At 36.8% G+C, this 27,742-nt stretch overlaps 1 long non-coding RNA gene across 1 annotated transcript in view; it reads left to right on the top strand.

Annotated features, from left to right (window-relative positions):
• The window catches only part of LOC123001449 (uncharacterized), an 84,648-nt gene that overhangs the window by 37,885 nt on the left and 19,021 nt on the right, over positions 1-27,742 (top strand). Inside the window, exon 2 of the long non-coding RNA XR_006410356.3 lies at positions 26,715-26,789. This is a non-coding gene — a long non-coding RNA (uncharacterized LOC123001449). The remainder of the gene's footprint in view (positions 1-26,714; positions 26,790-27,742) is intronic.

Below are 27,742 nucleotides of genomic sequence, written 5' to 3'. Positions count from 1 at the left end.
CTAATAATCAAACTTATGGTAGAAACAACAATGAAGTTATTATTTTCCGTGAAGCAAATACAGCCAAAATATTTCCTACTATTATTGTCTGGTCCTGATCCAATCAGTCAGTGATGGGCAGTAGGTCTGTGTTGAAGGGTTTTCTAAGCTGATTTTTAGTGTCTCACTGTTACATATAAATTGCCAAGGAGCACCTAACATTTGAGATAAACATTTAAGACGAAGTTATAATATAGCCTATGTGCTAAAGTGGGAAACAGAGACAATGTTGGGAGGTGAGAAAAAATATAAAGAAAGTGTATTTGGAAGGCAAAATAATAATTCTCTAAAGAAGGAAGGAAGAAAGAAAGGAAAGTAGGAGAAAAGAGGAAAAGAAAATATAAAAAATTAAAGAAAAAAATGTTATAGCAGATTTTTTTAGAAATAGAAAATTTGGCAAAAAAAGGAAATCTTGTGGGAAAGGTAACAAAAAAGATTAAAAATTTGAAAATAGAATTTTCGTATTATTTGTTTTCTGATATCAAAATAGATAAGTATACAGTCCAAATCCAGAGTTGTTCTATTGAACACTCTTGGTTAACAATCCCAATAATTAATGTGAACACTGTCGACAATAGCATTAGTTAAGTTTTTTCCTTTTCATTTCATTGAATCCACTAACTTTATCTTTCAAAATTCAGTCACTTGGTCTTTGTTCTAATGAAATGGGGAAGGGGGTAAATTACATCCCTTCGTGGCTGTGCAGTGTTCATCCATGTGTCCTATTACCACACACAGAGTCCTATCCTTTTAAGTGGAAGATGAAAGCTTTACATATTCAAAAAATACAAAAGAATTTCTGTACATTTAAGTAGATATCAATCCTGGGAAATCTTTTATGTGGTCTGATACAAAGGATGGTAACAAGGATAGTGTCACTGTCACAACTGAATGTTTATAACACTTTGACTTGAGTAAAATCTGCAGACTTGAATTTACACAATATTATAATTGCAAACCTCGATTGTTGGTTTAGATTTTTTTACATAAGTATTGTTTATCATTATGAGAATGCTTAAAATTATATATCAGTATTTTCTCTCCATGAGTGTTAGATTTTAAAGGAATGCTTTCCAAATGGTGATTTCTTTCTTTTTTTTTTTCTTCTTTAAATATTTGAGAGAGAGAGAGCGCATGACCAGAGGGGCAGAGGGAGAGGGAGAAGCAGACTCCCCACTGAGCAGGGAGCCTGATGCGGGGCTCGATCTCAGGACCCTGGGTTCATGACCTCAGCCAAAGGCAGACACTTAACCAACTGAGCCACCCAGGTGCCCCCAGAATGGTGATTTCTTTAAACATTGTTTACCTAATATACTAGATATATTTGGATCTCATAATAATCTAGTTATCAATAAAAGAAAAGATGTAGGAAAACTATGAAAAACATTTTCAGAGGAACTATGTCCAAGTGAAATGGTTTGAAAAATCGTTGTGCCTAGTAAGTGCTGATATTAATGAGATTATGGATACCATGTTTTAAAAATCATCAGTTTGATGTCTCAAGAAAAGGGATGGGAATCTGCTCTCCTTTACAATAGTTTAATTTATTCTGTATAATTCATTATCTGGTTTAGTTTTGCTCTTATTATACAGAATATTTATCTCATGAAAATCATAGACTATCATCACTATTTTGAGCTCGTATTATGTGAAAGATACTAAGATCGATTAGGCTCTGAAAGATTTTGATAATACTTCCACTCCTCTTTGGCTGTACTTCCACAGTATCTGTTCCAAAACTTTTCCACTTTTCTTAGTTTTATATTCACTTATATTAATTGAATCTAACATATTTATTGAGAAATCAAAGTTATTTGAAGTGATGTCTCTTCTCACTCTCTATTTTCTTAGCTCCTTCCTACCCTCCAGCCTCAGGCCAAAAGGCATTTGTACGACTGCCAAAAAGCAATTTCTCCACTTATGTTTTCAGTTATAGCCCAGCCTGTATCCTGTATGCTTCAGTTCTCATTCTCCTTTGTAACTTTTAATTTAACCAAACAGGTAAATAATCAACAAACACAGAGATAGCCATCACGCTGCTCTTGCCGTTGTTTTTCTTCAAACTCCATCTCTCCTTTTGAATTACTGATTTCTAAGAATTAATATTTCACAATTTAAACTCCTTATTTTTGCCTTACCTTCCCCTGTCTTCTAAATTCCTTAGTGTCAACCATTAAAAATAATGGGGATTCACAAATCACAAACCTAATATTTCCCAAGCCCACATTTTCCTTGACTTTCTTAAAGCATGTTCTGTTTCCTTCTCTTACTCATTAGATATCTGAGCTCTTTACCACTACTTTCTTCAGTCATGAATGAATGTAATGTGTGTATTTCCAACGGTCTTTGGCTACTTGGATATAAATGTCTTTTCTTATTTTAGCACAGTACATCTATACCAAAACTCACAATCATAAAATTAGATCCTTACATTGGGTCTTCTGTGTCCATCAATTATGTAACTAAACAGGACCAAATTCTTTGTAATTTTCAATCATTTTCTCTTCTTTCCCTCCCATGTCAGTTAAAACCTCTAAATGATATTATTCCTTGACTTTCTGTCTTCCTGCAAATGTAATATAGATATTTATCAATTTATAAATCACACAATTGAAATATCCCTCACCTAATGGTGACAGGAATATGAATAGTGGTAACTCCTGTTTTGTTTTGTTTGTTTATGCAAGCATGCCAACTAAGGACTTTATTTCAAACAAAAATTAGAAATGCAAATTGAGAGCTGTCTCCCATGTGTGACGGAAGGATCAGAGCAAGGAATCCCCCATGGCTAGGTAGTACCCTCATATGCTGGAGGAGTTGTGATAATTCCCTCCCTGGCACCTATGATGGAAAACCTCAGGAATTGCAGGACCCTATGCCAGAGACCACCTATCAAGAACCCGGGGTAGAGGTCAGTTCCCAGGAGGGGACAGAGTCCTGCAACAGCACAGCCAGTGGCCAACGACAGGATCAAGTTATAGGTACCAAGAACATCCTGCCCATGGAAGTGGTCTTGTTCAAGAAGATGGTTGCCCAGGGCCATGTACATCTGCTCCAACAGCTGCTCTTTGGTGGACAGGTGACATCTGTCAGGAAGCATCTGAACAAAGCCCAGTGCAGTATTTGCGCCTGATGCAATGACCTTCATCATAGCCTCCATATGCTCTAGCAGCTGGCTGACCAAAGCATGCCTGACTCATGAAACACATCTACCTTCAGTACTTCCTTTGAGAAGATCTTGCTCTTTTGTGCAGTCCAGGCACCGATGCTCTTTGCAGGGTACCTGAAGATAAACATGAAGGTGGACATGTGACCTTCTCACCAGCTTGTAGTGGACCACCTTAAAGATGTTGGTGATGTCACACCACTGAACCCCGAAGTCAGCTCCTCCAGATACTATGGGTAAAAACTTGTGCCTGGCTCAGCCTCAGGCTCATCAGTTGCCGTTCAAAAATATCCCGCCTTCCCCTGCACTCAGGGAAAGTGGATGGAGATGAATGGATTAAGTGGCCCTGGCTGGAGCAGAGAGTTGTTCAAAATAACTTGGTTGGTGGATACTGCCAGGAATAGGGCAAGGTGGATGGTGCCCATTTAATCCGTTTGCACCTGGGCCCTGGTGGAGGAGACTTTTTTTTCCCTCCTACATGAAGTACCTTTTATTTTTAGATCAACTAAGTATATATAATACAAAAACTACTTTAAAACAGTTTTTATTTATTTTTTTAATTTTTCAATCTAAATTCAATTAATTAACATATAATGTATTATTAGTTTCAGAGGTAGAAGACGGTGATTCATTAGTCTTATGTAATACTCAGTGCTCATTATATCATCCAGTTATGCCATCCCCCCCCCCCCCCCCGAAACCTTCAGTTTGTTTCCTATGATTAAGAGTTTCTTATGGTTTGTCTCCCTCTCTGATTTTGTCTTGTTTTATTTTTCCTCTCTTCCCCTATGATCCTCTATTTGTTTCTTAAATTCTACGTATGAGTGAGATCATATGATAAATGTCTTTCTCTGATTGGCTTATTCCCCTTAGGATAACACCCTATAGTTCCATCTATGCCCTTGCAAATGGCAAGATTTCACTTTTGTTGATGGCTGAGTAATAGTCCATTGTATATATGTACCACATTTTCTTTATCCATTCATCTGTCAGTGGACATCTGGGCTCTTTCCACAGTTTGGCTATTGTGGACCTTGCTGTTATAAACATTGGGGTGTGGGTTCCCCTTAGGATCACCATATTTGTATCTTTGGGGTAAATACTTAGTAGTGCAATTGCTGGGTCATAGGGTAGATCTATTTTAAACTTCTTGAGGAAACTCCATACTGTGTTCCAGAGTGGCTGTACCAGCCTGCATTCCCAGAAGCCAGGACATATCCTAAAGACTGAAAGTAAATGGAAGACCACACATAGATAGAAAAAAGTTGGGAAACTCTAAATCATCATGTGAAACTAAGTTATATAGATTGCTATTGGTATGAGAATAGAAAAAGTAGAACAGTGGAACAAAATAAAGAATCCAGGAATAGACAAACACTTATAAATTCATTTAATTTTGGACAGATATGCCAAAGCATTTCAATGGGGAAGGGAAGTCTTTTAAACAAATGGCCCTGCGATAACTGGATGCACGTATGGAATAAACAAACCTTAATCCCCTTTAGTAGCATACAGAAACATTGAAATGGAGCTAAATTTAAATGCAAAGCTAAAACTCTAAAAGTTTAGAAAAAATAAACTGGAACCTGAGGGAGGCAAAGATTTCTTAGAACACAAAAAGGAACAATAAAGATAAGACATAAATTAGACTTCATTAAAATCAGACTTCATCAATGTAGGAGAGTTAATAAAATGTATAAGCAAAACCTATAACAGAAAAAAGACCATCATACAAAATTATGTAAGGAACCTTAACAACTCAATAATAAGTATATAAGCAATCTAGCAAAATGGACAAAAAAAGCTTGTATACTTCACACAGAAAGATGTACAAGTGTTCAATAAACATAAGAGAAAATATTCAACATTATTCATTAGGAAAATGTGAATTAAAATCAAATTTATCTACACTCACTGGAATGATAAAAATTTAAAAGTTTATCAGCACCTAATGTTGGCCAGGATATGGAACAACTAGGTCTCATATATGTTGGTGAGAATAAAAATAATGTACCTCCTTTGAAAAAAGGAAGTTTGGTAGCCTATCATAAAGGAATACATCTGTCCCTGAAATTCTACCCTAGTTATTTATCCCAGATCAATGAAATCCCATGTCTATAAATAGTTTTACACAAGAATGTCCAGAGCTGCTTTATACACAGTCAAAAACTAGAAGTGGCCCTACTTTATAAATAGGAAAATATGTAAATATTTTATGGTAAATTCATATTACAAATATACTGCTTTTCAATAAAAAAAACCCTAAAACATAAAAAAGATGCATCTCACAGACACTTTGGAAGATGAACTAGATACAAAAAATTATATGCTGTAGTATTATATTCATGCTGTATTCTAGAACTGGCAAAACCAATCCATGATGGAAAAGAAGTAAGTCATAGTATTTACCTCTGTGGAGGATAAGGGTGCTGATTGAAAACAGCCATGTGTTTCTGAGGTGATGTAAATCTTATGTCTTAACAGTGTATTCTTTTGTTAAAACTCATTAAATTTTACGTTTAAGCTTTGCTCATTTCACTCTAATTACATTTTATCTCAAAGAAACAAAGGAATGGTAAACAAATACTGAACTCTAGTTAGGAGTTTTTTGTTTTGCTTTAGTGGTATAGGTTACCAATTTCAAAGCTGTCTTCTGTGTTTGCTAAGTTTAAGCAAATGCGTAAATATGTTGAGGTTAATGAGAACCAGGTTTGTCATTGTTTTCAAAAGGAGTTAAAAATATTTTTTTTAAAAAACCCTCAAAACTAGGTGCCCTGAATTGTTGGGTAAAATTAGAGACATCGATGTGAACTTGTCATTTTAATATAGACATATTTCTAAGTCTGTTCACCGAGAAGGCATAGAAGCTGTGAATACACTTGGTTCCCCAGGTTTGTTTTCTAAAAACTGTTATCCATGGAGAAAGGAACAGGGAAAGTAGCGTGTAGTGGGGCTGAGCCACAAAAAGCAAGATGCAAGCCTGGACCATCCTGTCGTGCCAGACATTACAGATGTGCTCTAAGAATCATGGAGATATGTCAAAAGGATAGCCACGTACCTAGAGAGGGAGAAAGAATGTTAAGAGGAAAATTGTCAACTGGTGAATGTAAGTAAAGCATGTAGAAAATACAGGGCTATTTTTGCAACTTTTTTGTAAATGTGAAATTAAATCAAAATGAAATGTAACAAAATATATTCCAGTAGATGTCTTAAAAATGATTGAAAACCACTGGACTATTCTATCCAGTCTATCTGAACCCAGTCGTGGAATTCTGACTCTATTCTTTTTTTAACAAGACTTTCATAGTGAATGCTATTTCCTACCTCCCTGTCACAATCTGTCCCTTGGAATTCACCTGAAGGTCTTCCTTCTCCATGAGACCTTACGTGACCACCTTTACACCTGACTGGGTGGGCCATGTAGATGTAATTTATGAATGTTTTCCTTATTACTCTTCTTGGTATGTCTTTTTGTTTTAAATCTTTTGAAGCTCTAGAAGGCAGAAATACTACTGTATTGTTGCCAACCCTAATACCTAACTTCTTTGCATGAGCCAAGCAGGTGCTTAATATTTTCAGTTCAATTGTTTTTGGTCTGAGAAAACATATCCCAGTGAAAGCCTGGCTTTAAAAGATATTAAAATTCTTTCTAAGTTTTTATGCTTCTATTTTAAAACTTACTTGTACAAGCCAAACTTAGAGTAGAAATTAAGTTGTTGTAGGGTTTGGAACAAATGCAATTTTTTGAAATCTGCACTCATTTTCTTAGGTGCAAAAAAGTGTTGACTTGTGAGTTACTTTAATAAGTTCAAACGGTCAATTCATGACCTTATATTTGCTGCTCTTTCTTATAGGGTATCGTCTCTATTATGTAGCTGAAATGTTTTCACACCTTGGCACTATTTGAATCACATGTATCAAAATCACTGAATTTCCTGGTCCTTGCCGAATAAAACATGGTCTTGGTAGGCAGATAACATCATTATATGAAAGCCTTTATCTTTGTGGGTTCTGGACTGACAAAAGGAGGGAGAGTGAACAGATGTTTTCCAACTCCAGTGGCCATCTGCCGAGCCCTGAGCAACCCTCTTGACAGAGAAGCGATCTGCAGAGCATTTACTCCTAAAACACCCATTTTGTGAATGAAATGATTTTAGTGGTCTCTAAGGCTATCACTTTGTCAGCCTCTGTCAGTACTAAAATTAATATGGAAATAAAAGTAAACAAAGCATCTCTCCTTCCTGTGTTTCCAGAAATTTATCGACTTGTTTAAGCATCTGACTCTAGTGCAAACAAACATGGTTTTATTATAATTGCATTTAAATCTTGATGAAAAACAGCAACTTCTCATCAGAGTTTTTCCTCTTTAGGATTATGCATATAGGCTTAGAACTGAACTCTGTTCTACTCTTCAGGTACGAGACCCACGATTTTTTTTTTTTTTAATATATAGAGGAAATCTTCCCCTCTAGACGTACTACCGTGACACATGCTAATATCTGTACGTACTAATATCACATACTAAAATCTGCATTAGTCACCTAGTGCTACTGTAACAAAATACTGCAGGCTGTGTGGCTTAAACAACAGAAATTTATTTCTCAAAATTCTGGAGGCAAGAAAGCCAAGATCAAAGTGTCTGCAAGTTGGTTTCCTGTGAGGCCCTTATGGGAAGGGTCTGTTCCAGGCCTCTTTCCTTGGCTTGTAGATGGTGCCTTCTCCCTGTATCTTTACGTAATTGCCCCTCTGTGTGTGCAGGTGTTCTGCCTCCCTAGATTCCTTCAAAGCCTCTAGATCATGTGATTTGTCTTTCCCAACCTTGATGCCCTTTATTCCTGTCACGGCTGAGGCATGGCATGGGACCATCTTCCTCAGTTTCTACTCTTCCACACATTCACTACTTCACCATTGAATGAACTCCTACTATTAGGCATAGTATTAACTACTGAAGAGATAATAAAGAAAATATACTCCCCCCCCATGTTATGTAGTTGGGAGATGACCTCTGATTGCGTTTGCACATGTACACGTAGCAGATGGTATTTTACAGCAGCTAACGGTGGTGATAGGTGAGAGTCCAAGAAGACTAGCTTAGCTTTAGATGTGTTTAATTTGAGGTGATTGCAATTGCCAAGGAAGAAATTGTATAGAAATGGGAAAACTGGCAACAAAGTTGCAATTCATTGCCCTACAGGTAGTGGATGAAATCAATTAAACCACTAAAAGGTCTTAAAAGAGTGCCCCTGGCAAAAGACGGGAGGAGAGAGAGGAGAAAAGTACAAAGGATGGAATTTAGGTGATCATGCATTGGGCAGAAGCTGCCCCTCAACTTTAGGATTTCAAAAATTCCTAGATTTCATAAAATTTCAAATAATTAATTTCTAGTGTTTGTTATTTTAATCGCTTAGAACCCATTCCCTTTCCTAAAGATCTAAATTCTGGAGGTGCAAGCTGGACTAGAGTACATTCATTCTAATGCCCTGGTGTCACACATACTGTCCAATGTTTTGTCACTTTGCCTTTTGCCTTAATCCTCCTCAAGGCTTTCTTGTAACTGCTGAGTCATGACATCCCTTCTCAAGTTTGGATTATCCCCATCGATTTTCCTTTCATCCTCTAATCCAGGGCTGTATGTGTAGCCCGCTTTTCTCTCATCCCTGCGGCCTCCACCACTGATACATGCACCTGGGGATCTCTCTCGGCTTTACAAATGAACCTGCAGACCAGATTGAATGCCTACTTATTGCTGGTCTCAGAGACAAACACCCAGAGAGTTTTCTCTCCGCCTCTCTCGCTCTCTCATTCTGTGCCAGCTTTTCTGAGATATAATTGACATGTAACATTATGTAAGTTTAAGGTGTATGATGTGATGATTTGGTATATATATCGCAAAATGTTTATCATGACGAGGTTAGTTAACTTACCCTTCCCCTCACACAATTACCATTTGTTGTTTTTGTGATGGCGAGGCCCTTAAAGCTCTGGTCTTACAGCAGCCTTTAAATATACAATACAGTGTTTTTAGTCGCTATGCTATACTTAGATACCCAGAACTTATCTTACAAACTAAGAGTTTGTACTCTCATTTCCCAACCCTTCAGCCCCTGGCAACCACCATTCTATGCCCTCTGTTTCTATGAGTACAATTTTCAGTTCCACATGTAAGTTAGATAATACAGCATCTTTCTCTGACATATAGTTTTCTTATACTAGGTCTTAAGGCAAATCACCAGAAGGAAACAAGATATAAACAATTTAGAGATGAGGCAATGGTAAAGCTTAGAAAGTTCTTAAGACAACAGTCTTGTAACTTAAATCTCTGTCTTCCATTTAAGACTAAAATAAAGATTATTCTGGCTTCAGATTTTGGAGAATGGGATTCTAACATTTCTCCCACGCTCAACCTTCTACCTCTACCCAAGCAAAGGAAAGCGGTCTTGAAACCTCTGCCCGCTATATCCACTATGTCTGAAAGAAAACCAAATGAATTCTGATGATGCAAATTAGAATGAGTTTTCTCTCTCTCGTATTTTAAACAAGAGACTCAAAAAAATTATTTTTTCTCTTAAGCATTGTTTCAAATCCCACATTCATATGGTCCAAGATTTATTTTCTTTAGCCAAATTTTCATTTCAAGGAAAAGTTATAAGTGAGGTAAGATACTGGTGCAGTGAGGTTCAAAAACTATATCTCAAACAGAACTTTGAAGTAGAGATGTCAGTGTGATCAGAGGAATGGCAATTCTTTAAAGCTTTACAGTCGTCTTTCCTATCCTGAAGTATGTATAAAGAAAAAGTGTTTGGAAGATGCATTTCTTCAGAAAAGGATAGTTATTTTAACTAATGAAAACATGACTGCAGTCAAGTAGCAACTGGATATTCTTTTCCATGATACAGGAACTCTAGCCCTAAACTAGTCAGTCTCAAATTCTTTATACCTATCCGTGAGCTGTTACTAATCCCAAGAAGTCTAGGGATACCTAGACACTGCCATTACACACTCACATACAACAACTGCACAGATAAAATTCGGCAAATGAAAACCTAGGAGCCTATATTGACTGGATCAGTAGTACAACCTCTCCATACAGTGTTAATCTTATTCCACTCATTCTGTGATGAAATTTTAAATTTTCATTAAAATCCGTTTATTATAAACTTTTTTTAAAAACGAGTACTTATGGTTAAATGTTTTTAAAATTAATTGTATATGAAATCATTTAAAGCCCTGTTCACCTATTTCTCAAGACAAAACAAAGCCTAAAATCATTCTGCTGCTGTGAAAATTAGTTTCTTGGGTATAAGTAATACAACCAGAGATAAACTTTGGTTGAGGGGCAATCCTCTTGAGGATTGAATTTGTCTCATTCTTCAGTTTTATCCATACTTTATTTTATCTTGAACTAGCTTCTAAAATCTGGCACTGAAAAGAGTGAGAGCCACTGAATTAAGTTCTCTAGGGAAGCCTACTCACTTTCTCCTGAGGGAAATGAGGAATACATGTGGCTGTTGAAGGATGATGCTCTTCCTTTTTATTTGTGTTTTTTCCCGAATAAATGCATTTTCTGGTATGGATGGGGGAACTCAATTCTTTCAGACATTGGCTGAACAGATTAAATCAGAATATTGTTTTTGCCGCCTCCTTGATTTCCCCAATCCTTCTCAACTTTCTCTTAACGAATGTCTTTCTTTGAGCCATAATTCATCTGCTACAGACCATGCAGGTTCAAGTGAGGGTAGTAATTTCCTAAGGGGACTTAACTCTCAGGGAAATTCCAACAAAAAACTAATTTTAAACTTAATGTTTGTTATAAATCACACCTAAGAAGCCCAAGGGAGTTTTCTTTCTGAATGCTATTCAAGCCAAACCAAACTAAACAAAAAGGAAATTTAATGGTTGATAAGCGTGGATGGAACTCAGAAGAAAATATTCTGTGTTTATTTGGTTCTATTGGTTCTATTCTGTGGTCACTTATGAACTCTTCAGTTTTCACTCCCTGAATATGTGACTTATCAATAATGTTTCAGGTGAATATTAAGAACTGCTATATCCGAAGGGAGTTAAGATGGCAGAGGAGTAGGGGACCCCTTTTTCAGCCGGTCCCCTGAGTCGAGCTGGATAGGTACCAGACCAGCCTGAACATCCATAGAATCAGCCTGAGATGCAGGAAGATGCATCTGGATCTCTACAAATGAACATCTCCAGCGCTGAGTATTGAGGTATAAAGCGGGGAGCCATGAAACCACGCACAGATATCGGAAGATAAACAGAAGGGGGAGGGAGCCGCCGCGTTCTGGCACCGGGAAGCGGTAGCCACCTGCACCGGAGAGCGGGTGGGCTCGCGGATGGCACCCGCAAAACAGCAGACTGAGACTGTGAGCCGGGAGCGCGCGCCACCAGGCATCTCGCGGAACACCGGAACTCCGGTGTGCTCACTGGATCCAGACTGAGACCGGGAGCTCCAGGAGCGTGTGTGGGGCGGCTGGCGGCAGGTGGCTGGTGGCGTTAGAAACACAAAGGACAGAGATGCCCCAGCCCTGGAAGTGAGGGCTGGAACGCCGGGTGTGGGGCGCACATCCCCGGATGCTGCAGGGTTGAGCAGCACCAACAGAAACAGAGTTAAAGTGGCCAGAGCATCAGTGGAGAACGGTCCACGATCCCTCTGTTCTGAGACAGAGGCTGAGATTCGGCTGCTGCTGCTCTGACTCTCAGAAGAGGCACGGCAAACCGCCAGGGAAAGCCGCCAGAGAACAAAAGCCTGGAAATACCGGCTCACAGTGTGCCCATCCCCATCCCCCCTCGCAGGGGACATGGAGACTCTACCCAAACAGGGTTGCCTGAGTATCGCCTTGGCAGGCCCCTCCCCCAGAAGGAGGCTGAAAAATCAAGAAGCCCACATCCCTAAGATCCCTATAAAACAAGTGCACACTGCCTGGGTCCAGGTCAATAATTTGGGCTCTGGACAACCCCGCAACCTCTCCTCATCAGGATGATGAGAAGGAGAAATCCCCCCCCCAGCAAAGAAAAGACATTGAGTCTGTGGCCTCTGCCACAGAACTAATGGATATGGATATAACCAAATTATCAGAAATGGAATTCAGAGTAACAATGGTCAAGATGATGTTTAGACTTGAAAAAAGTATTAATGAAAATGTTAATGAGAATATAGAATCTCTAAGGGCGGAAATGAGAGTGAATCTGGCAGAAATTAAAAATTCTATGAGCCAAATGCAGTCAAAACTAGAGGCTCTGACGGCCAGGGTAAATGAGGCAGAAGAACAAATTAGTGAACTGGAGGATGGGTTAGTAGAAGAGAAAACTAAAATAGAATCTGGAATCAAAAAAATCTATTCTCAAGAATGTAGGTTACGGGAGATTACTGACTCAATGAAACGTTCCAATTTCAGAATCATTGGCATCCCCAAGGGGGTGGAGAAAAACAGAGGTCTAGAAGAGATATTTGAACAAATTGTAGCAGAAAACTTCCCTAATCTAGCAAAGGAAACAAGCATTCATGTCCAAGAGGCAGAGAGGACCCCCTCCCAAGCTCAACCACGACAAACCTACTCCACATCACGTCATAGTACAATTCACAAATATTAGATCCAAGGATACAGTATTGAAAGTGGCCAGGGCAAAGAAATTTCTCACATACCAAGGCAAAGGTATCAGAATTATGTCAGACCTGTCTACACAGACCTGGAATGAGAGAAAGGGTTGGGGGGGGCCATTTTTAAAGCTGTTTCAGAGAAAAACATGCAGCCAAGGATCCTTTATCCAGCAAGGCTGTCATTCAGAATTGATGGAGAAATAAAGACCTTCCAGAATCGCCAGTCATTGACCAATTTCATAACCATGAAACCAGCCCTACAGGAGATATAAGGGGGGTTCTATAAAAGTAGAAAAGCCCCAAGAGTGATACAGAACAGAAAGTCACAATCTATAGAAACAAAGACTTTACTGGCAACATGGCATCTTTAAAATCATCTCTCTCAATAATCGGTCTCAATGTAAATGGCCTAAATGCTCCCATAAATGCCACAGAGTTGCAGTTTGGATAAGAAGACATGACCCATCCATTTGCTATCTACAAGAGACTCATTTTGAACCTAAAGATACATCCAGACTGAAAGTAAAGGGATGGAATACCATCTTTCACGCCAATGGACCTCAAAAGAAAGCTGGGGTAGCATTTCTCATATCAGACAGATTGGATTTTAAACTAAAGACTATAGTGAGAGACACAGAAGGGCACTATATTATTCTTAAAGGATGTATCCAACAAGTGGATATGACAATTATAAATATATATGCCCCCAACAGGGGAGCAGCAAGATACACAAGCCAACTCTTAACCACAATAAAGAGACATATAGATAAAAATACGTTAATAGTAGGGGACCTCAACACTCCACTATCAGCAATTGACAGAGCACCGGAGCAGAAAACCAACATAGAAACAAGAGCTTTGAATGCCATACTCGACGAGTTGGACCACATAGATATATATAGAACACTATACACCAGAACCAAAGAATATTCATTCTATTCTAATGTCCATGGAACATTCTCAAAAATAGAGCATGTTCTGGGTCACAAAACAGGACTCAACCGATACCAAAAGACTGAAATTATTCCCTACATATTCTCAGACCACAACGCTTTGAAATTGGAACTCAACCACAAGGAAAAATTTGGAAGAAACTCAAACACTTGTAGACTAAGAACCATCCTGCTCAGGAATGGTTCGATAAACCAGGAAATCAAAAATCAATTTAATTTATGGAGACCAACGAGAATGAAAATGCAACGGTCCAAAACCTATGGGATACTGCAAAGGCAGTCCTAAGGGGGATATACATAGCCATCTAAGCCTCACTCAAAAGAATAGAAAAATCTAAAATGCAGCTTTTATATTCTCACCTCAAGAAGCTGGTTCAACAACAGAGGGACAGGCCTAATCCATGCATGAGAAAGCAGTTAACCAAGATTAGAGCAGAAATCAATGAATTAGAAACCAGCAGTACAGTAGAGCAGATCAACAGAACTAGAAGCTGGTTCTTTGAAATAATTAATAAAATTGACAGACCACTGGCAAGACTTATCCAAAAGAATACAGAAAGGACCCAAATTAATAAAATTATGAATGAAAAGGGAGAGGTCACAACCAACAGCAATGAATTTGGAAGGATTATTAGACACTTCCATCAACACCTTTATTCCAATAAATTAAGAAATCTGGAAGAGATGGAGGACTTCCTAGAAACCCATAAACTACCAAGACTGACACAGGAAGAAACTGATTTTTTAAACAGGCCAATTAATTATGAAGGGATTGAAACAGTGATAAACAACGTTCCAAAAAACAAAACTCCAGGCCTGGATGGTTTTCCTGAGGAGTTCTACCAAACATTCAAAGAAAAAATAATACCTATTTTCCTAAAGCTATTTCAAAAAAATAGAAACAGAAGGAAAGCTACCAAACTCATTCTATGAGGCCAATATTTCCTTGATCCCCAAACCAGGCAAAGACCCCATCAAAAAAGAGAATTACAGACCGATTTCCCTAATGAATATGGATGCCAAAATTCTCAACAAGATCCTGGCTAATAGAATCCAACAGTGCATTAAAAGGAATATCCATCATGACCAAGTGGGATTCATCCCTGGGATGCAAGCGTGGTTCAACATTCGCAAATCGGTCATTGTCTTAGATTTTATCCAGAAGGAAAAATCCAAAAATCATATGATTCTCTCAGTAGATGCAGAAAAAGCATTCGACAAAATACAGCATCCTTTCCTGATTAAAACCCTTCAGAGTGTAGGGATAGAGGGTACATTCCTCAATCTCATAAAAACCATCTATGAAAAGCCTACAGCAAATATCATTCTCAATGGGGAAAAGCTGGAAGCCTTTCCCTTAAGATCAGGAACACGACAAGGATGCCCACTCTCGCCACTATCATTCAACATAGTACTAGAAGTCCTTGCAACAGCAATCAGACAACAAAAAGGGATAAAAGGTATCCCAATCGGCAAAGAAGAAGTCAAACTGTCTCTCTTCGCAGATGACATGATACTCTATATGGAAAACCCAAAAAAATCCACTCCCAAACTATTAGAAGTTATAGAGCAATTCAGTAATGTGGCAGGATACAAAATCAATGCTCAGAAATCAGTTGCATTTCTATACACGAATAATGAGACTGAAGAAAGAGAAATTAGGGAATCCATCCCATTTACAATAACACCAAAAAGCATACGTTACCTTGGAATTAACTTAACCAGAGACGTTAAGGATCTATATTCTAGAAACTACAAATCACTCTTGAAAGACATTGAAGAAGACAAAAAAAGATGGAAAAATATTCCATGCTCATGGATCGGAAGAATTAACATAGTTAAAATGTCCATGCTACCCAGAGCAATTTACACTTTCAATGCTATCCCGATCAAAATACCAATGCCATTTTTCAAAGAACTAGAACAAATAGTCCTTAAATTTGTATGGAACCAGAAAAGGCCCCGAATCGCCAAGGAACTGTTGAAAAGGAAAAACAAAGCTGGGGGCATCACAATGCCGGATTTCGAGCTGTACTACAAAGCTGTGATCACAAAGACAGCATGGTACTGGCACAAAAACAGACACATAGAGCAATGGAACAGAATAGAGAACCCAGAAATGGCCCTCGGCTCTTTGGGCAAATAATGTTTGATAAAGCAGTAAAAAACATCCAGTGGAAAAAAGACAGTCTCTTCAATAAATGGTGCTGGGAAAATTGGACAGCTACATGCAAAAGAATGAAACTTGACCATTCTCTCACACCATACACAAAGATAAGCTCCAAATGGATGAAAGATCTCGATGTGAGACAGAGATCCATCAAAATCCTAGAGGAGAACATAGGCAGCAACCTCTACGACATTGGCCAAAGCAACCTTTTTCATGACACATCTCCAAAGGTAAGAGAAACAAAAGGTAAAATGAACTTGTGTGACTTCATCAAGATAAAAAGCTTCTGCACAGCCAAGGAAACAGTCAAAAAAACTAAGAGGCAGCCCATGGAATGGGAAAATATATTTGCAAATGACACTACAGATAAAAGACTGGCATACAAGATCTACAAAGAACTTCTCAAACTCAATACACGAGAAACAAATAAACAAATCATAAAATGGGCAGAAGAGATGAATAGACACTTTTCCAATGAAGACATACAAATGGCTAACAGACACATGAAAAAATGTTCAAAACCATTAGCCATCAGGGGAACTCAAATCAAAACCACACTGAGATACCACCTTATGCCAGTTAGAATGGCAAAAATTGACAAGGCAAGAAACAGCAGTTGTTGGGGAGGATGTGGAGAAAGGGGATCCCTCCTACATTGTTGGTGGGAGTGCAAGTTGTTACAGCCACTCTGGAAAACAGTGTGGAGGTCCCTTAAAAAGTTAAAAATTGAGCTACCCTATGACCCAGCCATTGCACTACTGGGTATTTACCCCAAAGATACAGACGTAGTGAAGAGAAGGGCCATATGCACCCCAATGTTCATAGCAGCATCGTCCACAATAGCTAAATTGTGGAAGGAGCCGAGATGCCCTTCAACAGATGACTGGATTAAGAAGATGTGGTCCATATATACAATGGAATGTTACTCAGCTATCAAAAAGAACGATTTCTCAACATTTGCTGCAACATGGACGGCACTGGAGGAGATAACGCTAAGTGAAATAAGTCAAGCAGAGAAAGACAATTATCATATGGTTTCTCTCATCTGTGGAACATAAGAGCTAGGAAGATCGATAGGAGAAGAAAGGATAAAGAAAGGGGGGGTAATTAGAAGGGGAAATGAAGCATGAGACACTATGGACTCTGCGAAACAAACTGAGGGCTTCAGAGGGGAGGGGGTGGGGGAATGGGATAGGCTGGTTATGGTTAGTAAGGAGGGCACGTATTGCATGGTGCACTGGGTGTTAATATGCAACTAATGAATCATCGAAGTTTACATAAAAAACCAGGGTTGTACTGTATGGTGACTAACATAATAAAAAAACATTAAAACAAAAAACAAACAAACAAACAAAAGAACTGCTATATCCTTTCAGAGTGCTACCAATAGGTGAGCTAATGCTTAAAACAACAAAAGAAAAAGAAAAGAATTCCAAGAAGATTTTCTGGTTATTTATAGGTAAAGGAAGGAGTAGTGGGCATTTTTTTTTTTAGCCTGCAGAATTGTTTCCATAAACTTCAATGGAAAGTCCCAGTAATTTATAAAAAGAAAGAGAACACAGGATCCTCCTCCAGAAACACATTTTTAATGAAATTACTTAAAATCTATACTTTATTTTCTTTTCCCTCCTACGGTCATTTTCCTTTTAGATCTTTTTTTTTTTTTTTTTTTTAAGATTTTTTATTTATTTATTCGACAGAGCTAGAGACAGCCAGTGAGAGAGGGAACACAAGCAGGGGGAGTGGGAGAGGAAGAAGCAGGCTCATCAGGAAGAGCCTGATGTGGGGCTCGATCCCATAACGCCGGGATCAGGCCCTCAGCCAAAGGCAGACGCTTAACCGCTGTGCCACCCAGGCGCCCCTCCTTTTAGATCTTTCATCCATTGTCTTTACTACAAGGAACTAATGAGGATGGACAAATGAGTATACAAATACTTAGCCATTTGTAATTTTTCTATTCTAGTAAAATTTTCCTTCCAGATTGGCAGAAGGATTGCACAAGTTAGGAACTACTCTAGAACCTACATTCTTGGTATCGTTAGAACCATGATACAGTACAAAACCTACACAAACCAGCTCAGACATTACAAACCTCATTCTCATTTTTAATTAAGAACAACATATACCAATATTTGATGTTTTCACTTGTACAGATGCAAATTCGATGGTCCAGCCATTAGAAAAAAAGTTGGTATCTGTTGCAGTGAATAAGTACTACATTAAAATATATTAAAATAAACGGTTATTACTACTCATTTTTGCTGTTGCATTTGTTTGCTTAAGTACATATGGAAAGATGTACCTGCAGATAAAGTCATGTTTATCTACTATTATCCATCAACAAATATACCTTTCTTCATTTTACGTGTTAACATAAATGTGACTTTTAAAATTGTTTTCACTGTTTGGTTCAATACCTTCTTTGATTCTCAGGTGTGTATTCTAACTAGTTTAAACTCACCATAGCAATATGATTGCCTTTGCCAGTGAGTGGGAAAGGCATATTTGCGACAGAGTAAATCTGACCATGACAGCAAAGAGTGAGTCCTCAGGTAAATTCTAGGAAAATTTTACTCATTCTCAAAAAAGTGACATGTAATCTCTTCTTACTTCAAACATCATCATTTTGAATGTGCCATCTGAAAAATGACAAAGTCATCTTAGGAACATGAGGGGAGGTAACTTGAGAAAAATAAGGACATTATCATGAAATCAAGATGCAAAGATTAAAACAATAAACTCCGAAATAATTCTATCTTTGTACATTTTATTATGGGAGATGTTTTTGGTCTTAAATTTTAATTACTTCAGGTGGGATTTATCTTACTTTGAATGGAAAATAATTTCACCCACATTAGGTAAAGTAGAAAGTTAAGTGCAAGGTGTTGGTATTTGTTGGCTAATGCCTGCCAAGCACAGATATACTTTTTTTTTTTTTTGTAAAAGTAAGCATTAATACTTCTTACTAAAATAATTTCCTAATCTTTTGTAAATAAAATATTTGTCTACATATATTTACATATATTGTCTATTTTTATCATCTTGATTGGATTTATTATAAAATGTTCTAATAATTTTGGGATCAAATATTTTTCTCTCAGGATATATATATATATATATATATATATATATATATATATATATATATATATATATTTGCCTTAAAAAATACCTATAGACTTTTATTTGTAGCAATTTGGTGGATTAACTACCCATCATGCTGAAAACAACTGAAGGATGTTGGATAAAATATGTTTTAACTTAATGAATTGGAAAAGAGACACAGGATATTCAGAAACCAAAAAGTAGATGAAAGAGGGTTCCAGGGAGGTCAGAGGAGCACTAAAGCTTACTTTTGCCTTACTTGATACTTGATAAAACCTTATTAACTTTCAGGTCACTGTGGATAAAGCCCAGAGCCTACTGAGATGTGCAGAATCTCATAAGAAGTCCCTTGCCCATTAAACTGGGATCCAAGAAGACTAATCCTCACTGCAGTGTTTAATTATAATTGCCAACTCAAATCCAAAATACATATAGTTCACAACTGTATAAACCTTGGCTCTAAGGATGGGAAACATTTTTTTTTCTTTCTTCAGATTCCATAACCTCAAGTCAACATCAAAACAGGTTTGCACCAAATTCACACTCTCTGGATATGTGGCAATTTAAGGAAACGATTTATTTAAAATGGTTTTGATTCTACATGAAATGTCAGAAACAGGAGCAATTTCTCTCTAAACTACCTTCAACCCTGGCCTCAAGTTTTTCCTCAAATAAACCTTCACAAAAAATTAAAAGAAAATACGGCTCATGGTATAAACATATAAAATATCCAAGAAAATAATAAATTCCACACAAGTACCACCTTGATATATATTGTCATTAGATGCTTATTACTATTCTTGCTTTTCAAAGATTTTTAATGTATTCCATTTCCTAGAATTCTTTGATGAAAGTTCTAGTTAAAGTTCACATATAAGAAGCATGCACATAAAATCTGAAAAGTTGAAGAGAATAAGAAACAGCCTAGTAGATAACACAGCTATAGGGTACTTCCACTGGTGGAAATATTCCTCTGAGAATTGCTTACTTGGTTACCCAAATGAGTTACATGAGAGAGCGTGAACTGCAACATCCTGCCTCTTCTCTCACAGCTTCCACATATCATCCTGAATCATTAGAGTTTCAGAAGAGATCATTGGCTAGAGATTCTAGTAATTGCTACATTTCTGGATTTTCTGAAAGCTATTGTCAGAATTGCTGACATTTGGCATGCCAGTTCTTTCAAGTTAGCATATGCCTTTATTTTACTAATTATAATAATTATTAATAATAATTATTTTTATTATTATTGCTAAAGACTTCTATAGTGACATCCATTTTCCTGTGAGACTCTGAAAAAATACATGGTTAACAGCAAAACAAAAATAAACAAACAAACAAACAAAAAAAAAAAAACCAGACAACAGAAGGAAAACTCAGAAGTAATTCAGAAGTTAGAATTACTGAGGCAAAATATAAAATGGGTATTTTAAACAATGTTTAAAAAACTTAAAGATACAATAGAAATATTACTAAAGGGTAAGAAACTATACTAATGACCAAACTGACCTAAAAAAGAAATGATTACTACTTTTAGAAGTAAAACAAAAAACTCATTTTTTTTTTTTTTTTTTTTTTTTTTTAGAGAAAGTACAGGGGTTGGTGGTTGCAGGTGGTGTTTAAGGGGGAGGAGCAGAGGGAGAGGGAGAGAATCTTTTTTTATGTTTATTTTATTTTTTATTTTTATTTTTTATATTATTTTTTAATCTAAATTTTAGGCAGTTACCATACAGTGCAATATTGGTTTCTGGAATAGAATTCAGTGATTCATCACTTACATACAACACCCAGTGCACATCACAAAAAGTGCCCTCCTTAATACCTATCTTATATCAACCCCATCCCCCACCTGCCTCCCTCCATAAACCCTCATTTTGTTCTCTATCATTAAAAGTCTTTTATGCTTGTATCCCTCTCTTCTTATTTTTTCTTTTCCCCTTTTCCCATATGTTCGTCTGTTTTCTTAAAGTCCCCATATGAGTGAGATCAGATGATATTTGTCTTTCTCTGACTGACTTATTTGGCTTAGAATAATACTCTCTAGCTCCATCCATGTTGTTGCAAATGACAAGATTTCATTCTTTTTGATGGCTGAGTAATACTCTGTTGTATACATACACCACCTCTTCATTATCCATTCATCAGTTGATGGACATCTGGAGGCTCTCTCCATAGTTTGGCTATTTTTGATAATGCTGCTATAAACATAGGGTTGCATATATCCCTCTGAATCTGTATTTTTGTATCCTTTCGGTAAATACCTAGTAGTGCACTTGCTGGATCGTAGGCTGGTTCTGTTTTTAGCATTTTGAAGAATCTCCATACTGTTCTCCAGAGTGTCTGTTCCAGTGTGCATTCCCACCAACAGTGTAAGAGGGCTCCCCTTTGTCCACATCCTCACCAACACCTGTTGTTTCCTATGTTGTTACTTTTCCCCATTCTGACAGGTGTGAGGTGGTATCTCATAGTGATTTTGATTTGTATTTCCCTGATGATGAGTGATGTTAGCATCTTTTCATGTGTCTGTTAGCCATCTGTATGTCTTCTTTGGAAAAATGTCTATTCATGTCTTCTACCCATTTCTGAACTGGGTTATTTGGTTTTGGGGTGTTCAGTTTGATAAGAACTTTGTGGATTTTGGACACTAACCCTTTATCATTTGTGTCATTTGCAAATATCTTTTCCCATTCTGTAGGCTAACTTTTAGTTTTGCTAATTGTTTCCTTTGCTGTGCGGAAGTTTTTATCTTGATGAAGTCCCAATAGTTCATTTTTGCTTTTGCTTCCCTTGCCTACAGAGGTGTGTCTAGTAAGAAGTTGCTGCAGCTGATGTCAAAGAGGTTGCTGCCTCCAATGTCCTTAGGATTTTGATGGTTTCCTGTCTCACATGAAGGTCTTTCATCCATTTTGAATTTATTTTTGTGTATGGAATAAGAAAGTGGTCTAGTTTCATTCTTCTGCATGCTGCAGTCCAGTTTTCCCAACACAATTTGTTAAAGAGACTGTCTTTTTTGCATTGGATATTCTTTCCTGCTTTGTAGAAGATTAGTTGACCATATAGTTGTGGGTACATTTCTGGGTTCCCTATTCTGCTCCATTGATCCATGTGTCTGTTTTGTGTCAGTACCATATTGTCTTGTTGACTACAGCTTTGTAATATAGCCTAAAATCCTCCAGTTTTGTTTTTCTTTTTCAGAATTGCTTTGGCATTTGGGGTCTTTTTTGGTTCCATACAAATTTTAGGATTGTTTGTTCTAGCTCTGTGAACAATGCTGGTGATATTTTGATCAGGATTTATTAAATGTGTAGATTGCTTTGGGTAGTATAGACATTTTAACAATGTTCTTCCAGTCCATGGGCATGGAATGCTTTTCCATTTCCTTATGTCCTCTTAAATTTCTTTCATAAGTGTTCTATAGTTTTCAGAGTATAGATCTTTTATTTCTTTAGTTAGATTTATTTCTAGGTATCTTAATGTTTTGGGTGCAATTGCAAATGGGATCAATTCCTTGATTTCTTTTTCTGCTCATTCATTATTGGTATGTATAAATGCAACAGATTCCTGCACATTGATTTTATATCCTGTGACTTTGTTAAATTCATGTATGAGTTCTAGCAAATTATTGGCAGAGTCTTTTGGGTTTTCTACGTGGAGTATCATGCTGTCTTTAAAGAGTGAAAGTTTGACTTCTTCCTTGCCAATTTGGATGCCTTTTATTTCTTTTTGTTGTCTGATTGAAAAGTCTTAAATACACAACCTTACAGCTAAAGGAGCTAGAAAAGTAATAGCAAAGAAAGCCTAAAGACAGCAGAAGAAGGGAAATAATATTAGAGCAGAAATGATATAGAGACAGACAAAACAAAACAGTAGAATGGATTGATGAAACTAAGAGCTGGCTGTTTAAAAGAATTAATAAAAATGATAAGCCCTTAGAATTATCAAAAAGAAAACAGAAAGGACCCAAGTAGATAAAATCACAAGTGATAGAGGAGAGATCATAACCAACACCACGGAAATACAATCAATTATAAGAGAATACTATGAAAAATTATATGCCAATAAACTGGGCAACCTGTAAGAAATGGACAAATTCCTAGAAACTTACAAACCACCAGAGATGAAACAAAAAGAAAGAGAAAATTTGAGCAGACTCATAACCAGCAAAGAAATTTAATCAGTTATCAAAAATCTCCCAGCAAAGTCCTGGGCCAGATGGCTTCCCAGGGGAACCTACCAGACATTTAAAGAAAATTTAGTGCCTATTTTCTCAAACTGTTCAAAAACAAAACAAAACAAAAAAGGAAGGAAGGAAAACTTCCAAACTCATTCTATGAAGCCAGCATTACCTTGATTCTAAAACCAGACTAAGACCCCACTAAAAAGGAGAGTTACAGGCCAATATCCCTGATGAACATGAATGCAAAAATTCTCAACAAAATACTAGCAAATCAAATTCAACAGTACATTAAAAGAATTATTCACCCACGATCAAGTGGGATTTATTCCTGGGCTGCCGGAATGGTTCAATATTCACAAATCAATCAATGTGACACACCATATTAATAAAATAAAGGGTCAGAACCATATGATCCTCTCAATAGATGCAGAAAAAGCATTTGACAAAATACAGCATTAATTCTTCATAAAAACCCTCAACAAAGTAACGATAGATGGAACATACCTCAACATCATAAAGACCATGTATGAAGGAGCCACAGCTAATATTATCCTCAATGGGGAAAAACTGAGAGCCTTTCCCCTATGGTCAGGAGCAAGACAAGGATGTCCCCTCTCACCATTACTATTTAACATAGTACTTGAAGTTTTAGCCTATCTGCTGTTTTTAAATCTCCCACTCCTTTCTTAAGGCTATCATCATTTTGTGATGATAACTGAGACTCTTACTGGTTTGCAGCTTGGTGTCCCTTTAATCCATACTTCTCATGTGTCTAGAGTAGATCTTCTAAATCAGAACTCCTGAGGTCTCTCCCCTTTAAATTTTCTAATGCTCTAAGTGTCTTCAGGAATTGCATAAATCCAATTATATAAATGAATTAAGATAGATTAGGCTGTAGTATCAAGTAAACTCCCTAAAGCATACAATGACTTGGTAATGGATGTTAAATTTCTTGCTTTATAAATCAGCCATGTGGATTTTACTGGGTTTTCAGAGAGCTTCCTATCATACATTGATTCAGAGTTCTACATTCTTACATCTTTTGGTTCCATCTAGTCTGCTGCTACCATCAGAAGGAAAAAAACAAAAAACTCATAAAACAATGTAATAAGGCACAGTCACTTTCTGGAAGCCTGGAAATGATATCCATATTCTATTGGCTGGAAATCAGTTCCATGGCAACATCTAGCTGAAAAGGAACCTGAAATTGAAGTCAGCATATGTGCTCAGGAGAAATAAAAGAATGTGGATTTTGGTAATCACTTACCTTTAAGGATGTTGTGATCTGGTCCTGCTTGCCTTATGATATCTCTTGTCACTTCCTGGCTCCATTCAAATATTTTCTCAGCCATAATGATCTGCAATTCTCTACATGCTCTTTTCTGAAGCCTGTTACATATGTTGGCCTTTTCTGATTGAATTTAATCTTCCACAGCAAGACCATTGTTATGAGCCTAGATGTAGATGTGTCCCCCCAAATTCATATTTTGAAGTCCCAAACCCAGTACCTCAGAATGTAACCATCATTGGAGATGAGCTGTTTAAAGAGGTGGTTGAGTTAAAATGAGGGCATTAGACTGGGCCCTAATCCAATATGACTAGTGTCCTTATACCCCAGACATCCACGCACAGAGAAAAGGTCATGTCGTGACACATCGAGAAGGTAGCCATCTGAAAACTAAGGAGAGAGGCCTCAGAAGATACCAGATATTGGCATTACCTAGCATGGCACCTAGTGCTTTCTTTATGGGCAAAGATGTGATAAATGAGTGGGTAGGCCAGCCTAATTGAGTGAGGGTTGAGGTGAGAACAAAGGACAGAAAGCAAGAAAACACAATGTGAGATTCAGACATCTAAATCACTTGAAATGATTTCGTGAGGGGAGCAGACTGTGCTCCAAGACAGCCAGATCATAATGTGACCTACTGGAGAAAGCTCTGATAAATAAACGCGAATGTTTTTACTACCTTGGAACGTACACATGGCTAGCTGATTCATTAGCATGTTACCCGATACTGATGCATAGTGTTTGCGAACTACAATTACAGTCCTGGGGAGTAGGACCCCAAGTGCCCTGCAGTATGCCTTGAAATAACATGCTTGTATTTTGCCTGAGCAGGCATAAATTATCAGAAAGGTACAAATTTACTAGGACTAGTAATTTAAATCTTGTATCCATTACGTTATTTAAGAGGCTTGGTGAATAACAGCTAACTCATTTGTTCCTCTTGTCACCAGAGTTCTCTTAATCTGCTGAGTAAACAAGATCTTTGAGATTTTGGTAGTGGATATTTTTATGCTACTACATTCTGTGGTATAGAACACAGATAATTTTTTTTTCCTGCCTGCTCTCTTAAGCAGATAAATGCACAATCTCAAAAGTTATTAGCATATCAGTGTCTAATTGACTGTAATAAAAAATGAAAAATCCTAATAACATTCCTATATGTCATTCCCATAGACCTCAATTATTCAGAAGTTTCATAATGCTGCTGCTGCTGCCTAGTAGAGTATAACCCATTAAATATGCATCTGGGCTAAAATATAAAAGTTTCTCAAATGCTCATAGGATGAAATCATGGTGGTGTTTTAAAATTTAATGTTGCTTAACCTGCAACACAATGAATTCCTCTGCCTGGATATAAAGTTTATGGTGTGAAAGTCAAAATTAATCCATAGTGTTTTGTAAAACTGGTCACACCAAAATTTTTATTTGCCTTTCTTTGTTCAACTTTTGATTTCTACTCTAAATATGCAGTTTGCCTCAAACAAAGTTTTAAAGTTTGAAAATAAGAATGGCCATCTGATAAATTGTTGTGGCTGTTATTCACCTAACTCACAAGTAAATAAGATCAAGAAAAATGAAAGAGGGAGAAACCAATCAAGCTATTATATATTTTGAACTCTACCTAAAAATCACTCTATCTACAATTATCTATTGAAGAGCAAGGAACTATGAACAACCCAGACACATTTTAAAAAGAAAAAAATGTAAATTACTTCAAAGGTAATTTTTTTCATAAATGCCATGAAAAATAAATTTGTTAGTTATTATAGGCTAGGCAATATTTAACAAATTTATTATCTACCAAACATACTAGGTAACATGTCTTTTTATTATTTTAAGATATGCCACACATTTTGTTGTGTATTCTTAATATTCTATAAAAAATAAAGTGTATACTATTCTTTTTGACAATAGATATGGATGTATACCTGAGAAAAAAATATGCAAATCTACAACTTGCATCAAACTCTCTGCTTTAAAAAAAAATTGTAGAAAAAAAACCATCATATATGTCCATGGGATTTAATAAAACCATTGATAATTTATAATTTCAGTATCATTTTTGAAGAGCAGTATTACCAAAATGAACTTAAACCAAGAACATTATCATATTCTATATCCATTCCTTACTTAAATATGATCTCATCATTTTTAGAATTTATAACATATTTCATACAACTACTTTTTGTCCTTAACCTTTTTATAGATGTGGAAATTTTGGAAAACATTCTGAAGGCAGTTATCAAGATGATGAATTGCTTTGGACATTAAGTCACTAAAGGTTAGATTTTGCTTCTTTCTTTCTTTCCTTCTTTCTTCTTCTTCTTCTTTTTTTTTTTTTTTTTTTTTTTAAAGCAGCCCAGAAACAGATACAGGGGTGAAAGACAAAGAGAAAGGTAATGTAGCTCAGGATTTGGGAGAGATTTTCTAACTTGCAGAAGTGTCCAAACAAATTTGCTTCTTTCAAATGTAGTATATTGTATAATCAACTGAGAATATTTCAGCATAAGCCAGGGGAAGAGTTGTTGCTGATTTATGCTGAGAGGATTAAGTCAGGAGACAGTTCAACTTGGATTTTAAGAGGAACATCAACCCTTATTTTCTACCTTCCTGGAAAGCAATGGTTGGAAAACAAGAAAAGCCATAGTATCAGTCCCCTCTCTTGAGTAAGGAAAGCAAATCTCCAACTTTGAGTAACCTGGTGTATGTGTTCTTTAAAAAAAGAAAAAGTACTGATCAATACTCTTTTTATGTGTTTATATTTATTTCATTATATCTATATGTCTTTACTGACATGGTATCAAAGGGAAAAATATTAAATGTTGTGCCAGTGCCCCAAAGATATGCACATGTGTGCATGTGCGTGTGTGTGTGCACGCACACGTGCACACACGCACACACACATGCTCCCCAGCATTTAGTGTGTGAGAGATATTTTATTTCATGCCTTTAGATTAAATGGGACAAATTAAATGGCATGAAATAATAATTAGCCCATAGCTAAACTATTTTTTCTCATGGAACATGTGGAAGAAATCCACTTGACTGTACCTTCAAAGACGTAGTCATATAAAACACTTCATCCTTACTCTATGAGTAGAGACATTTCAAAACTATGAGTAATTCATAGAATTTATTGGCAAAAATATATATTTTGCCAAAAAAAAACACATACACAACATGCTTTTAATATGCTAAAAAGAATGATTTAAAATTAGGATGTGTATTTTAATA

This window comes from Ursus arctos, unplaced genomic scaffold (assembly GCF_023065955.2).
Source record: "Ursus arctos isolate Adak ecotype North America unplaced genomic scaffold, UrsArc2.0 scaffold_15, whole genome shotgun sequence".
In the NCBI taxonomy this organism is placed as follows: Eukaryota; Metazoa; Chordata; class Mammalia; order Carnivora; family Ursidae; genus Ursus; species Ursus arctos.
The sequence above is the reverse complement of the archived record's forward strand: the minus strand, read 5'-3'. Positions and strand labels throughout refer to the sequence as shown.